Source organism: Gopherus flavomarginatus, chromosome 12, assembly GCF_025201925.1.
Source record: "Gopherus flavomarginatus isolate rGopFla2 chromosome 12, rGopFla2.mat.asm, whole genome shotgun sequence".
In the NCBI taxonomy this organism is placed as follows: Eukaryota; Metazoa; Chordata; order Testudines; family Testudinidae; genus Gopherus; species Gopherus flavomarginatus.
In genome coordinates this window covers 26,475,838-26,492,937 of record NC_066628.1, presented here as the reverse complement: position 1 = coordinate 26,492,937, position 17,100 = coordinate 26,475,838, and the positions used below count along the sequence as shown (strand labels likewise).

The window sequence follows — 17,100 nt, the reverse complement described above, 5'->3', positions numbered from 1 at the left end:
ACATGCCCATTTTTTACCTTTCCCCATAGGTCAGGTTTTCTAAACCAATTATTTTTGTTGTTCCACTCTGAACTCTCTCCATCCTGCCCACATCTTTCCTAAAGCGTGGAGCCTAAAACTGGACACAGTACTCCAGCTGAGGCTTCACCTGTGCCAATGAGAGCAATACAATTACTCAGGGCCGCCCAGAGGATTCGAGGGGCCTGGGGTCTTCGGTGGCAGGGGTCCTTCCGCTCTGGGTCTTTGGGGCACTTCGGCAGTGGGTCCAGGAGCGAGTGAAGGACCTGCTGCTGAACTGTCACTGAAGACCCGGAGTGGAAGGAGCTCTAGTTCTTCGGCAGCAGGTTCTTCACTCGATCAGGGTGTGTTTGGCAGCACTGAAGGACCTGCCACCGAAGACCCATTGAAAACTCTCATGGGGGCCCCTGTGGGGCCCGGGACCTGGGGCAAATTGCCCCACTTGCCGCCGCCCCCCCCCCCGGCGGCCCTGCAATTGCCTCCCATGTCTTGCCTGCTACACCCCTGAATTCTATTAGCCTATTCACAACAGCATCATATTGTTGCTATCATTCAATCTGTGATCCACTATGACCTCCAGGTCCTTTTTAGCAGTACTACTATCTAGCCAGTTATTTCCCATTTTGTAGTTGTGAGTTTGACTTTTTCTTCCTACGTATACTTTTTGGCACTTGTCTTTACTGAATTACATCTTGTTGATTTCAGACCAATTCTCCAATGTTCAAGGCTGATTTGAATTCTAATCCTGTTCTCTAGAATGCTTGGTGTCATCCACAAATTTCATAAGCATACTCTCCACTCCATTATCTAAATCATTAATGAAAATATTGACTAGTACTGGATCCTATGGGACTCCACTAGCTACTCACTACAGAACATTTAGTGCTTGGTAGCAGGTTCCACACAGCATCTTAGTGCACTGTACATTCGCACCCTGACTTGCTGTTCAATAAGTCTCTGCGGAGACAAGCTTTCAGACTACAGAATGATAGATTTCAGGTTCACATTTTTTTGTTTAAGAAAGATTCAGTTTTGCTTTTCTTCCCACTTCTCCGATACCTTTAATTCTCCGAGCCCTTTCTAAAGCAATCATCAGTGGTTCGATTTTTTTCATTGCCTAATTCTCCAAAAGCCCTAGAATGTCCATCATCCGGGCCTACTGACTTTATGTAGATGTTGTTTCTATGTATTTCCTTATCTGCTTTTAACACCAGACTGAACTTAGGCCTGTAGTGGCCCCAGTCCTATCAATAAGTCCTGGTAATGGTTTACACAGTCCAGTCCCTAAATATGGAAAAAAGAGAGTGTGCATTCAGAAGTCCTGGAACTGAAACAGACCATTGTCAGACAGTGCTGAATTTCAAACACGTCCCTGGTTCCCCAGCCAAACTTCAGCCATGAGCTCAGATGCAGAGATGTCGATCTTTGGAGTTGCTGCTCCCTATATGCGGAAGCCTGAGAAGGAGAGGATTGAGGCCCAGAATCGCTCATTTGATGCTAATGGAGCCTGCTTTGTAATCGATGATAAAGAAATGTATTTGAAAGGAATCATCCAGAGCAGGGAGAGTGACAAAGTCACAGTCAAAACATATGATGACAGAGTAAGTAGGAAATTAAACCATCCGCTTCAAGTCATTTTCATGCAGCTCAGAAAGTTTCCTTGCTTAGCTTTCTTTACCTGTTCTCTTCTGGTTTTGCCAGACTGTGGCTGCCAAGGATGACCAAGTCTTCCCCATGAATCCTCCCAAATATGATAAAGTCGAGCACATGGTGATGATGACCCACCTCCATGAGCCTACTGTCTTGTATAACCTCAAAGAGCATTACACAGCCTGGATGATCTATGTAAATCGATTTTTAAAATTTCTTTTCTGCATAAAGATATTTAATTCTCATGGGCACATGAGAACTAACAGTCCTTCCATTCTTCTTTGTACAGACCTACTCAGGCCTTTTCTGTGTCATTGTCAACCACTACAAGTGGCTGCCAGTGTACAACTGTGAGGTGGTGGCTGGCTACAGGGGCAAAAAGTGTCAAGAAGCCCCACCCCACATCTTCTCCATCTCTGACAATGCCTATCAATTCATGTTAACTGGTGAGTCATTTACCTGGAGGGGAAAACCCTAGTATTTTGCAGCGATGTGCAGGGCTGGCTGCCCAATTAACGGAGCTCAGCATTTAAGCATAAATATTTAAATATTCATTAGACCAAAGCGAGAGACCATAGCCTGGTGATGAAGGTACTTAGCTCTAAATCAGGCAGCAAGATGATTTGACTCCTTATTTCCTACCTTCCTGGGGAGTGATTTAATCACCAGGCTACAGAGCTGTTCTCTTTCCTTCTGGCCCAATAAACATTTAAGAAGGTATTCAAAGTTGAACAGCTGCAACAGGCAAGATTAAGAGGCCCCAACCCCAATGCAGCCTGCTGGTTAGGCTGCTCACTTGAGAGGCAGAAGCTGTGCACTTAAGTCTCTGTTCCAAAATGGGGATTCAGACCTGGGTCTCCCACATCCTAGGCAACTGCACTAACCTCTGGGCTAAAGGTTACAAAGTGGGATAGATTTGTGGTTTGAAAACCTTTTTTCTAAGCTGAAACTAGCAGGTCAAGTTTGTGACGAGTTTTGGGTCCACCAAAACTGCTTTATTTGGCAAATAATTTGTCCAAATTTTTCCCCCAGCTCTAGTTTCTAGGCCCAGATTTTCCAGTAGCTCACTGAGTCAGGTTGGAAAACTTCCCTTCTCTCACCTTTGTCTCTCCATCTATAAAATGGGGAGACAAATAATGGCTTCCCTCATGAGGGGTTAGAACAGGGGTGAGCAAACTACTGCCTGGGGGCCACATCCGGCCCTTCAGACCTTTTAATCCGGCCCTTGAGCTCCTGCTGGGGAGTGGGGTCAGGGGCTTACCCCACTCCGCACATACCATGGCTCCCGGAATCAGCGGCATGTCTCCCCTATGGCTCCTATGCGTAGGGGCAGCCAGGGGACTCCACATGCTGCCCCCAATGCAGGCTCTGAAGCTCCTATTGGCCAGGAACCATGGCCAATGGAAACTGCAGGGGTGACGTCTGTGGACAGGGCAGTGGGCAGAGCCGCCTGGCTGTGCCTCCATGTAGGAGCTGGAGAGGGGGACATGCCACTGCTTCCTGGAGCTGCTTGAGATAAGTGCTGCCCGGAGCCTGCACCCCTACCCTCCTCCCACGCCCCATCCCCCTGCTCCAGCCCTGATTCCCCTCCTGCCCTCTGAACCCCTTGGTCCCAGCCTGGAACACCCTCCTGCACCCCACGCTCATCATCCTCACCGCAGAGCCTGCACCGCCAACTGGATCCCTTCTGCACCCCAACCCCTAATTTTGTGCCTGCCATGCAATTTCCTTATGCAGATGTGGCCCTCAGGCCAAAACGTTTGCCCACCCCTGGGTTAGAATCTTATCTGTGTTTGGTTGCTGCCTGGGGGCTCCTAGAGGCAATGGGCTTGAGACCATGACAAGTATCATTACATTAGCCATTCCCTCTGCCAGAAAGTTTAGTTTTTCTGTGAGGGTACGTCTACACTATGGGATTATTCCAATTTTACATAAACCTGTTTTGTAAAACAGATTGTGTAAAGTCGAGTGCACGCGGCTGCACTAAGCACATTAATTCGGCAGTGTGCATCCATGGTCCGAGGCTAGCTTCGATTTCTGGAGCGTTGCACTGTGGGTAGCTATTCCGTAGCTATCCCATAGTTCCCGCAGTCTCCTCCACCCCTTGGAATTCTGGGTTGAGATCCCAGTGCCTGATGAGACAAAAATCATTGTCACGGGTGGTTATGGGTAAATGTCGTCATTCATTCCTTCCTCTGGGAAAGCAACGGCAGACAATCATTTCGCACCCTTTTTCCCTGGATTGCCCTGGCAGATGCCATAGCATGGCAACCATGGAGCCTGTTTTGCCTTTTGTCACTGTCACCGTATGTGTACTGGATGCCGCTGACAGAGGCGGTACTGCAGCACTACACAACAGCATTCATTTGCCTTTGCATGATAGCAGAGACAGTTATCAGTCATTCTGTACTGTCTGCTGTGCTACTGTAAATTGGTGATGAGATGATGGTTATCTGTTGTTCTGTACTGTCTGCTGCTGTCATTGCTGCCCCCGGCTGAGGTCAGCCAAGGGCGCAAAGACAAAAATGGGAATGACTCCCTGGGTCATTCTCCTTTACGTTGTATCTAAAAATAGAGTCAGTCCTGTCTAGAATATGGGGCAAGTGTACTAGAGAACCAGAGAGCACAGCTGCTCCGTGTCAGATCCTGCAGAAATGATGAACTACATGCCATTTTAGGGGGTGCCCCTGCAACAACCGCACCCATTGCTTCCCTGCTCCCCCAACCCTCCTGGGCTACCATTGCAGTGTCCCCCCATTTGTGTGATGAAGTAATAATAAAGAATGCAGGAATAAGAAACACTGACTTGTTAGCGAGATAAAATGAGGGGGAGGCAGCCTCCTGCTGTTATTAGTCCAGGCAGGACATTAAGCGGTGCGGGGGAGAGAAGCCCAGCATCCCGCTGCTATGATAGTCCAGGCAGTACAGAATCTTTTCTTTACACATGAAAGGGAGGGGGCTGATGGAGTTTAGCCCCCAGTTGCTATGATGAAGACAATTACCAGCCATTCTGTACCATCTACTGGGAATGACCAGGAATCATTCCTATTTTTACCCAGTCGCCCCCAGCCGGCCTCACCTGAGGCCAGCCAGGAGCACTCACGGGCTGATAATGATGACAGATAGCAGTCATATTGTACAGTCTGCCACCAGGGAGCGGAGCGGATATTGCTCTTCACTGCCGCAGCATCGTGTCTACCAGCAGCATTCAGTAGACATAGGGTGACATTGAAAAAAGTCAAGAAACGATTTTTTTCCCTTTTCTTTCACGGCAGGGGGGAGGGGGTAAATTGACGAGCTATACCCTGAACAACCCCGGACAATGTGTTTGACCTACAGGCATTGGGAACTCAGCCAAGAATGCAAATACTTTTCGGAGACTGCTGGGGACTGTGGGATAGCTGGAGTCCCCAGTACCCCCTCCCTCCCTCCATGAGCGTCCATTTCATTCTTTGACTTTCCGTTACGCTTGTCATGCAGCACTGTGCTGTAGACTCTGTATCATATCCCGGAGATTTTTTTCAAATGCTTTGGCATTTCGAATTCTGTAACGGAGCTCTGATGGAACAGATTTGTCTCCCCATATAGCGATCAGATCCAGTATCTCCCATACAGTTCACGCTGGACCTCTTTTTGGATTTGGGACTGCAACGCCACCTGTGCTAATCAGAGCTCCATCCTGGGCAAACAGGAAATGAAATTCAAAAGTTCACGGGGCTTTTCCTGTCTACCGCCACTGCATCAGAGTTCGGATTGCTGTCCAGAGCGGTCACAATGGTGCACTGTGGGATACCGCCCGGAGACCAATACCGTCGATTTGTGGCTACACTAACCCTAATCCGATATGGTAATACCGATTTTAGTGTTATTCCTCTCGTTGGGGAGGAGTACAGAAACCGATTTAAAGAGCCCTTTATATCGATATAAAGGGCCTCGTGTGGATGGGTACAGCGTTAAATCGGTTTAACGGTGCTAAAATCGGTTTAAACGCGTAGTGTAGACCAGGCCTGAGTTGTCAAGATCTCAGGCTAAGAAGGATATTTTCTGCCTAGAGCAAGAGAGCCTGACTTCCTAAGAAAGAACTGAAGTCTGCATCATATTCTGACTGTTCAAGCTTTGGTACTGCTCTGCATATCTACGTGAGACATAATCATGACCTAAGGGGTTAATGTTCAGTGCAGCAGAGAAGGGGTCTGTGGAGATTATGGAAGAGGGAGACACACATCAGGGCCCTAATTATACCCTGGATGATCACTACTTCCCACCACCCAACAAAGATGTAATGAGGTTAAGTGGTGTCCGCATAAAGAAATTAAAACTACTGATTATTCCTGAAGAAAGATTTTTAATGACTTACGGCTATAAATGCAACACCGACAGAATAGGAAAAGAAAAGTTAAAGACCAGCATTGAATAAGGATTAATATAAATGGCAAATTATCCTGAAGACAAGCACAAGTACAAGTAATATTATGCATCAGGTACTTACTACTATTTTTAATACTGTAGCATTGATATAACCTGAGATCAAATTATTCCAACACCACCATTTTTAATACTGTAGTGTCAGTATAGCTTGAGATCAAATCAGCTGGAGCAACCCAGATTTCTTTACTCCTTTACTTTATACTGCATGCAGTCAGACTTTTTTACTTTAAAACCTTACCCTGCTGAGAATACGTTACCCTTTAGTTGTCTGCTCTTTGCACTGGCCAGGTACAGATAGTCGGTGTAGTTCAAGTTTCCTCAGTTCAGGGGGTCTATGTGAGCCTGACAAAGAGTGATCTCTTTTAGGTCAACACACACACAAACCCACCTGAGACTCTACGCATTTTATCTCATCTGCCCGCCGTGTTTTAAAGCAGCTCAACCAATCAGGTTGGGCCAAATGTTTACTGTGGTAGTTGTAGTTATTTTGAAAGTATGATCTATGCACAGGTGCACAGCTCATATTCTCCAAATACAGCCAATTGTCCTAATTGTGGTTAATGTGTCTGACACAAAATATTTAATACAGCCTAAAGAAGTGCTTGGCTGCCTTACACCTTGAACAAAGGTCTGTATCTAATTTTGCCAAGCCTGCTTTTTGGAACTGACCACAAGTCTACAATATTTCCTAGTTTGAACTTGCTACACTTGCTCTGGGTGCTATGCTTGATCTTTGAGGCTTCTGGAAGTTTTAGGCCTAACGTTGAATAAGCTTGACAATACTTTTGCTTGACAGAACTTTGTCACAGTAAACTCAGGGGCCATCAAGGAACTGGTTACAGCTCCCCAGTTCTCTGACCTGCCCTAGTTAGAACAGCTTGGGTACTACTCTAACGGCACCAGTTGGCAGCCATCCCTAAGGTCCTGCCCTGCAACTGAGCACAGAGACGTGCCATATTCCAGATGGGAGCTAGGGACAGAGCAGGGCAGGGAATTTGACTCTAAGTCAATAAATATTTAAAATATTGATAGAAAATCCAGAATCTTGTAAACAACTAACTCCAGCCCAGTCAGCTCTGCAACTGGCCCCTTTTGCACATCCGAGCTCCAGCCAAGTACGGTGTTTCCTCTCCCTGGACCACAGCTTTGGAAATGGAACATCAAAATCACTCCCTCAGGCAGAGTGTCCTGGTTTTGGTGGAGTCTCCAGAGGGTGGGGACCCTGTTTCAGTCCCCACTTATCCACTTCCTTGCAGGGACCCCAAGTCTCCCTTGGCTGAGGAGTATCCCCTCTTACCCACATAGTGCATGAGCCAGGGCTGCCAGGAGTCGAGGTCTCAGCAGACTCCTCATGCTTTGCCCTACAGGAACAGACTCCACATATGCCAGGTCACAACACCATTTGGCTCAGTCCAGGGCCGTCCTTAGGATTTATGGTGCCCTAGGCGGGATTATTAATCTGGTGCCCCTGTGCCTGTCTTGCTCTTAGCAACACAAACATAAGCTTACACTACTGGAAAATTTGCCACACGCATGTTATTAAAACCAGTTTAACGTCGTTAAGAACACTGTAATGCTGATGGACTAGCACTAAAGAAGTAGCACTATAGAAAAAATTCTGATTTGACAGAATGATGCAAATAATATAATTTTTTTAATTTTTAAACATTTTATTGGAAATTTATATGAAGAGGTATTGAAACAAGGATTTTTTTTTAATTAAAAGCAATATTTCTGGCTTTTTTGGCTGCAAAATCAGGAATAATGTCATCATATGAAAAAGACAAAGTGATGTCTTGTTCGATTGCAAGAATAGCAAGACCAGTCAAGTGTTCCTGACTCCTTGTAGTGCGGAGATAGTTTTTAATGAGTTTTAGTTTTGAGAAACTCTGTTCTTCTGATGCTACTGTTACAGGAATTGTCAGTAGAATACAAGTGGCAATGTACACATTAGGATATATGTCAACAAGTTTGCTGGTATAAGTAAACTGTACAATGTCCATCATCGATTTTGCATGTGGCAACACGGATGACAGTATACTCAGTTCTTCATACAGTTCAAGTCCATTTAAATCAAAACAATAGCCGTGCTTCAGGAGGCTTTCTAGGTCAGGGGTCCCCAACGCGGTGCCCGTGGGAGCCATGGCGCCCACAGGGGCCTCTCAGTGCACCTGCATACTGGCCGGCGGACAAGCATCTGCTGAAATGCCAGCGAATTCGGCGGCATTTCGACGGCGATGACTCTGGATGACGCTGCTTGCTGCCGATAAGCAGCGTAATCCAGAGGTGTCGCTGCTGAAATGCCGCCGAATTTCGGCGGCATTTTGGTGGATGCTAGTCCACTGCCATGGTCCTTTGTCTGGCGGGCGCCAGACAAAAAAGGTTGGAGACTACTGCTCTAGGTTCTTGCACTTTGTCATTAGTTGCTCTTGTTTTCCTATTTTGTTGAATTTAGTCCTGCTCAGCCTGCTACCAACTGAGTGAATGGAACCCCAGGCCGACAGCGGGTTGAGTGGCTCGGCCAGGGTCTCAGCCACCGGCCTTCTCGGCCTGCTGCCAGCCTGGGGTTCCTTGGGGGTCCCCAGGCCAGCAGTGGGTGCTGAGTGGGGCCAGCGGCCAGGACCCCGGGTGGCAATGGGGCAGCCGCCGGAACCCCAGAGCAGTGGTGGGCTCAGCTGCTCAGCCTGCCGCTGCGTACCAATGAAAAATCAGTTCGTGTGCCACCTTTGGCACGTGTGCCATAGGTTGCTGACCCCTTCTCTATACATTAGTAAGGAGATGAGCATATTTACAGTTGTTGGAGGGCTCTATTTAGCAGTAACAGGGCTATAGGAAAGTCAGTCAACATTTTTTGTTTCTCTGATGAAAACTGGCCCACTCCCTTCCCCATACCAAACTTGTCACAAATAACTATCAACTTAATTTTCTGTGTAAGCAGAGTCAGGATAAGCTCTACACTGACATCTGGTGGAAAGAATTTCAGAGAGTGTATTTGCATAGGCACGCCTACCCTATCCCAGACTCCCAAGCTGTGGGACTGCTTGGTGACAAATTGCTCACCCTCGGTTGGGTGGTACTGGCTAGACATGGGACATGGGTTCCAAAACCCAGAGAATTGAGAGAGGCTGGGGACAGGTATTTGTGCCTGGTGGTGCAGTCTCCTTGTGGAGCCAGAAGCACCAGTTGCATCCCCTCCTCTCTCCACTGTGGAATATCAGAGTTGATTTTTTTATTCCCTTAAGAATTTAAATACAGGTTACTGAGCTGAAATCACTTTGGGCTAATGGTGCACTAGCACTGGGGCTCCCCTACTATGAGCTGGAATCACTAAGAGCTGAAAATCACTGAAGAGCTGAAATAACTGAGCTGAGAGTACTGAGTACTGTGCTAACTAGTGGGGGAGCCGGAAGATATGCTGTGGAACAGAGCAGCTGGCAGAGTGGAGCAGTTGCGGGGACGGCTGGAGCGGATCACGGGACAGCTGGGGGCAGCAGAGCAGCGTAGCTGTGGGACGGGTGGAGTGGCCCACAGAGTGAGCGGAGCCGAGCAGTTTTGCAGAGCAGCTCATGGAGCAGAGCAGCTGGTGGAGCGGAGCAGTTTCTGAGGACGGCTGGAGGAGCAGAGTGGAGCAGCTGGTAAAGCGGAGCAGTTCGTGGAGAAGGCGGAAGCAGAACCCACGGAGAGGCAGGGCAGTTGGCCCTGGACCACGTAAGGTGCCCCTTTCTATCCAGGCTGTGGGGGAGGGACCTCTACAGATAAACTCTCAAACTCTGGGGTGGCATTGACCAGAGACTTTTGGGTTGTTGGACTTTGGGGTGATTGGACTTAAAACCCTAAGGGGAAAAAGGACAGTGCCAAATGTACTTGGAGGTGGGTTTTTGTTTATGGTTTGTGTTATAACCCTGTTTGTGGTGTTTCTCCAATGGGATGCCGCATTGATTCCTTCCTTTATTAAAAAAGATTTTGCTACACTCAGACTCCGTGCTTGCGAGAGGGGAAGTATTGCCTCCTAGAGGCGCCCAGGGGGGTGTGGTATGTGAGTGTCCCAGGTCACTGGGTGGGGGCTCGAGCCGGTTATGCATTGTGTTACTGAAACGGAACCCCTGGATACTGAACCCGGCCCTTGTTGCTGCCAACTCACAGGGGCAGAAGGGTTACATTTTTGGGGGCTCGTCCGGGATGCCTGGGTCAGTACCCCTCACAAGCACCTGTTGAGTGTTCCACTGTAATGGGAAATAATTGTGTTTATATTTTGAGGAAACTACTGTTTGTATAATGGCTAATATGTCGGGTTTGTTGGGCTCCAGTCCTGCAGCCTCTAGCTCAGGGGCGGCAGATTCAGCCTATGATTGGGCAAACGCACTGGGGCATATATTGGAAAAGATTGTGTTGGCCTATGCTACGTCGAACTCTTGTCGTAAGTTAAGGTTATTTGATGGGGAAGAGGAGTTTGAACTCTGGTAGGAGCATACCACTGAAATGCTGCGGGATTGGGCCGTACCCGATGTAGAAAAGCGACGATGTCTAATAGAGAGCCTTAGTGGCCCAGCATTAGATGTAATTCGCACCCTGAAGCTCATTAACCCTGAGGTCAGTGTGAAGGACTGCCTAGAGGCCCTTGATAATACCTTTGGGAGCGTAGAGGGCCCTGAGGACAGTTACTGTAAATTCATTAATTCCCAACAGCAAAGGGGTGAGAAAATTTCAGCCTATATACAGAGGCTGGAGAGACTGCTTCAGAGAGCTGTTATGAGGGGAGCAGTGACTGCTGAGCAGATGGATCAAACCAGACTGGCTCAAGTTGTAAGAGGGACTCAGTATCAGAACCCGATCCTACTTCACCTTCGACTAAGAGAACGGCAGGAACATCCCCCAAGTTACTCCCAGCTGATAAAGGAGGTCAGGGAAGAAGAAGAAAGGCAGGTGGCCAGCGAATGTTGGGAAGCCCAAACATTGGACCCAGCCAGCACGATGCCACAGCCAATGGTCAGTGTACTGATGGTGAGCACCACAGAGGAACTTGCCAAACAAATGCAAGTCCTGACAGAACGGATAGCTGAGCTGCAAAACATCATTGACCAAGCTAAGATTTCCAGGAATAAGGAGCCTCAGACTGTGACGATAGAGAAGTCAGTATCTAGAGTCACCGTCCCACCTCGCTGAATGGGGAAAGGACAATTCTTTTGCTACCGGTGTGGTCAGGATGGGCACAGTGCTGCTAACTGCCATAAGGAAGAGAACCCCTCTTTAGTGTATGAAAAGCTGAGGATTAGTTGGAAGAGATCCAGTAGCTGTCAGAAGGTCCGGGGACAGAGACCACCTAGGCCTAGAGGATTTGAAGATTCCCCCAGAAGAGACCATCCAGCTGGGATCCCTGCAGGACTGATAGGGCCTCGAGCAGAGGTCATGGTGAGGATTGAAGGGGCGGAGTGTAAAGCCGTGCTTGACACTGGATCTCAAGTGACTATTATATTTCAGTCATTCTACCAACAGATGCTTAGGCACCTGCCCATACAGCCACTGACTGGCATTGGTCTGTGTGGCCTCAGCATGGATGAATACCCCTATCAAGGGTATGTCATAGTGCACCTGGAATTCCCAGAGGAGGTTGCTGGGGTAAGGCAAGAGGTAGACACCGCTGCCTTAATATGCCCTGACCCGAAAGGGACCTCTGATGTGTCTGTGCTGATAGGGACCAACTCCAGCCTCTTTAGGATACTGACCGATTACTGCAGACAGCAAGCAGGAGACCAATATTTGAACACCTTGGTGATACACACACACTGTGCCGCGGCTTACAGAAAAATTGAGGACACAAGAAAAGTGATGCCTGATTTGCCAGTAGGAGCACTGAGGTATGCGGGCCCGGTCCCTTTAGTGGTGCCTGCCATGTCAGAAAAGGAGGTGATTGTCAGGAGTACCTGCCTAAAAGGCAGTAAGGGAACATTAGCTGTGGTAGAGCAGCCAACCAAGGGAGGGCTCCCAGAAGGAGTGCTGGTTCTCAGTGGAGTCATAACCCTACCTGTTGAAGCCCAGGAGGAGGTGACGATACTGGTTGCTAATGAAACACGCCGTGATGTGTTTGTAAAACCAGGGCAGAAGATTGCAGACATCTTTGAGCCTGAAAGCATTGTGAGACCCCAGTGTGAAGCTGAAGTTCCAATGATAGATCCTGCGAAGTTTGACTTCGGGGACTCACCGCTGTCTGAGGAGTGGAAGGATCGCCTGAGGAAGAAGCTTTGCGAGAGATCCAAGGTGTTCTCACTACATGAGTGGGACGTGGGATGTGCAAAGGGAGTGGAACACCATATCAGGCTACAAGATCCCCGACCCTTCAGGGAGAGGTCTAGGAGGATTGCCCTCTCTGAGATGGAAGACGTGCGCCATCATCTTCAAGAGCTGATCGCGAATGGTATCATCACAGAGTCACGAAGCCCCTATGCCTCACCCATTGTGGTTGTTCGTAAGAAGAGTGGAAAAATCCGGATGTGTATTGACTACCGCACCCTAAACAGGCGCACTACAGTTGATCAATACACCATGCCTCGAGTACAAGATGCCTTGGACTGTTTGCTGGGTAGTCAGTGGTTCTCTGTGTTGGATCTTCAGAGTGGATACTACCAGATCCCTCTGGGAGAAGAGGATAAGGAGAAGACAGCCTTCATCTGCCTGTTAGGGTTCTACCAGTTCGAACGCACGCCACAAGGGATTTCTGGGGCCCCTGCCACATTTCAACGACTTATGGAAAAAGTCGTGGGAGACATGAATTTACTGCAGGTGTTAGTTTATTTGGATGACCTGATTGTGTTTGGAAGAACCCTGGAGGAACATGAAGAAAGACTTCTTAAAGTGCTCGATAGGTTGGAGGCATACGGTTTGAAGCTTTCAATCGATAAATGCCAGTTCTGCCAAACCTCAGTGAAGTATGTAGGTCACATCGTGTCCCAAGAGGGTGTGAGTACTGACCCCGATAAAATAGAAGCACTCACTACCTGGCCACGTCCCAGTAACTACAGAGAACTCAAGACGTTTCTTGGATTTAGTGGCTACTACCGCAGATTTGTGAAGAACTATGCTACGATTGTAAAACCTCTGAATGATCTTACCAGGGGATACCAGTCCAACAAGAACAAATCTAAGACCCAGAATAAGCGGAGGCCTCCAAAGCCTCCTTTGCAGAGACACTATGGCCCCTTCGAACCATTTGGGCCGCGGTGGGATGAAAGATGTGAGAGGGCTTTTCGGGAAATCATTACTTGCCTAACTCATGCTCCCATCCTAGTCTTTGCTGACCCAAGCAAACCGTTTATCCTGCATACTGATGCCAGTTTGGAGGGTCTGGGAGCAGTACTGTATCAGGAAGTGGAAGGCAAACGCAAACCGGTAGCCTTTGCCAGCCGAGGACTGTCTGACAGTGAAACTCGCTACCCCATCCATACGCTGGAGTTCTTGGCCTTGAAATGGGCCATCACTGAGAAATTTCGAGACTACTTGTACAGTGCTCAGTTCCAGGTGTGGACAGACAACAACCCACTGACCTATGTGTTAACAAGTGCTAAATTGGATGCTACAGGCCAGAGATGGGTGGCCGCCTTGGCTAGCTATGAGTTCAGCATTCAATACCGATCGGGGAGGAGCAATGTAGATGCAGATGCCTTGTCCAGATGTCCGCAGGCACCTGATGTCGCTGTGATACCCACGGATGGCGTGAGAGCTATCTGCAGTGTGAGTCGCCGAGAGCCGGAGGCCCCTGAGAGCCTTCATGGATGTGTTGCTGAAGCTTTGGGCCTGCTCCCTGAATGCGTGCCTTCTGCTTCAGTGAACTATATTGCTTTGGACCAATCTCCCTTGCCCATGCTCAATGCAGCTGACTGGCAGGAAGCCCAACTGCAAGATGTTGACATTTGTGATACACTACTTGCCAAAAGAGAGGGGCGAGGCCCAGCTGCGGTTGTCCCACCTACCCCAGAGGGTAAACTACTATTGAGAGAATGGACCAAACTGAAACTGATTCAGGGAGTGCTATACCGCGTGACCACAGACCCTCTACAAAAGCAACGGAATCAACTAGTGCTGCCAAAAGAGTACAGAGCCCTGGCCATGAGGGCCCTGCATGATGACTTTGGACATTTAGGGATGGAGAGGACCCTGGAACTTATCCGCAGTAGGTTCTATTGGCCTCGGATGGCCGAAGATGTTCGCAGAAAATGTGACACCTGCGCTCGATGTGTTCAAAGGAAAACTCTGCCCACAAGGGCCGCATATCTGAAGAACATCACCAGCAACAAACCTCTGGAGCTGGTTTGCATTGATTTCTTGTCCTTAGAAGTAGACAAGAGGAATATTGGGAACATTCTAGTAGTGACCGACCATTATACGCGATATGCACAGGCGTACCCCACACGTGATCAGAAGGCCACTACCGTCGCTCGAGTACTGTGGGAAAAATATTTCTCAGTTTATGGATTCCCAGCCCGGATACACTCAGATCAGGGACGAGATTTTGAGAGTCACCTTCTGAAGGAGGTGCTGAGGATAGCAGGTATTAAAAAGTCGAGGACAACGCCTTACCACCCACAAGGTGACCCTCAGCCAGAGAGGTTCAACCGAACCCTATTGGATATGTTAGGGACGTTGCGGCCAGAGCAGAAGGCAACCTGGAGCCAACATGTTGCATTTCTGGTGCACGCCTACAATGCCACAAAGAACGATGCTACGGGGGTCACCCCATATCTCTTGATGTTTGGGCGAGAACCAAGACTACCCATAGATTTGTGCTTTGGTGTATCAGAGGATGGCGATAGCTATGAAACCCATCAGCAATATGTATCCCGACTACGAGAAAAGCTACGGGATGCTTATCACTTAGCTACGTCTGCAGCTCGGAAGAACGCAGACCGCAACAAACAGCGATATGATGCTAGGGTGCGTCTGCAAGAGCCCCAGCCAGGGGACAGAGTCCTGCTGCGAAATTTGGGTATTGCTGGCAAGCACAAGATAGCTGACAGATGGAAGGCAATACCTTACTTAGTGATGGAAAAGCTAGGAGACCTGCCGGTCTACAAGATCAAACCTGAAGAGGGTCCAGGGCAGACCAAAACCGTGCATAGAAACCTTTTGCTTCCTGTGGGAGAATTGGTAGGCAGCCCTTATGAGATGGGCCACAACAGGGCAACTGGGCAGAACGAAGGTGCTGTACCAAAGCCGCCTTCCAACGTGGACAGCCGGCCTCCTGCAGCTAACCTACCCCTACTCAGCACATCTGACAGTGAGTCTGAGGAGGAAGACACAACCATAGTGTATCCGGGGATGAAGACAAGATTTCAGTCTCGATCCGCTGAATCAGAAGAGAGCAAACCCTCTTCCGCCCTAAACCCTATGGCAGAAGTATTTAGGCCCATTCCTGACATCCCTGAGCCACTGGTGGGACCCCCGTGTAATGACTTACACAGACTATTGGACAGTGGTGACATACAGATGGAGGATGTCCAGAGCTCCTGCGACCCTCCACTGTTAGAACTAGAAATGCAGGGGCCTATGCCAGTACCCGAGGGGAACTCACAGGAAACCTCCCCATCCGTTACTCAAGAGGACGTCCCCTCTACCATAGCAACAGAGATTCTCAATAGGCGAGACAGGGTAATAAGACCAGTGAAACGGTTAACTTACGATGCACCTGGGGTGATTGGTGAGGAGCCTATACATTTAGCACACAGGTTTGTGAAAGCTAAAGTGGGCTATCTAATGCCTTTTGGAGGGGACCAATAAGTTGGTATAGTAGGGAATGTGATTTGTCGGGACGACAAATTCTTGGCTGGAGGGAGGATGTAAGCAGAGTCAGGATAAGCTCTACACTGACATCTGGTGGAAAGAATTTCAGAGAGTGTATTTGCATAGGCACGCCTACCCTATCCCAGACTCCCAAGCTGTGGGACTGCTTGGTGACAAATTGCTCACCCTCAGTTGGGTGGTACTGGCTAGACATGGGACATGGGTTCCAAAACCCAGAGAATTGAGAGAGGCTGGGGACAGGTATTTGTGCCTGGTGGTGCAGTCTCCTTGTGGAGCCAGAAGCACCAGTTGCACCCCCTCCTCTCTCCACTGTGGACTATCAGAGTTGATTTTTTTATTCCCTTAAGAATTTAAATACAGGTTACTGAGCTGAAATCACTTTGGGCTAATGGTGCACTAGCACTGGGGCTCCCCTACTATGAGTTGGAATCACTAAGAGCTGAAAATCACTAAAAAGCTGAAATAACTGAGCTGAGAGCACTGAGTACTGTGCTAACTAGTGGGGGAGCCTGAAGATATGCTGTGGAACAGAGCAGCTGGTGGAGTGGAGCAGTTGCGGGGATGGCTGGAGCGGATCACGGGACAGCTGGGGGCAGCAGAGCGGCTGGCAGAGCGGAGTAGCTGTGGGACGGGTGGAGTGGCCCACAGAGTGAGCGGAGCCGAGCAGTTTTGCAGAGCAGCTCATGGAGCAGAGCAGCTGGTGGAGCGGAGCAGTTTCTGAGGACGGCTGGAGGAGCAGAGTGGAGCAGCTGGTAAAGCGGAGCAGTTCGTGGAGAAGGCGGAAGCAGAACCCACGGAGAGGCAGGGCAGTTGGCCCTGGACCACGTAAGGTGCCCCTTTCTATCCAGGCTGTGTGGGAGGGACCTCTACAGATAAACTCTCAAACTCTGGGGTGGCACTGACCAGAGACTTTTGGGTTGTTGGACTTTGGGGTGATTGGACTTAAAACCCTAAGGGGAAAAAGGACAGTGCCAAATGTACTTGGAGGTGGGTTTTTGTTTATGGTTTGTGTTATAACCCTGTTTGTGGTGTTTCTCCAATGGGATGCCGCATTAATTCCTTCCTTTATTAAAAAGATTTTGCTACACTCAGACTCCGTGCTTGCGAGAGGGGAAGTATTGCCTCCTAGAGGCGCCCAGGGGGGTGTGGTATGTGAGTGTCCCAGGTCACTGGGTGGGGGCTCGAGCCGGTTATGCATTGTATTACTGAAAC

General features: G+C 48.9%; 1 pseudogene; it reads left to right on the top strand.

Moving 5' to 3' along the window:
* Positions 1 to 1,415: 1,415 nt before the first annotated feature.
* LOC127032174 (myosin-13-like) overlaps positions 1,416 to 17,100 on the top strand; it is a 181,272-nt pseudogene continuing 165,587 nt past the window's right edge.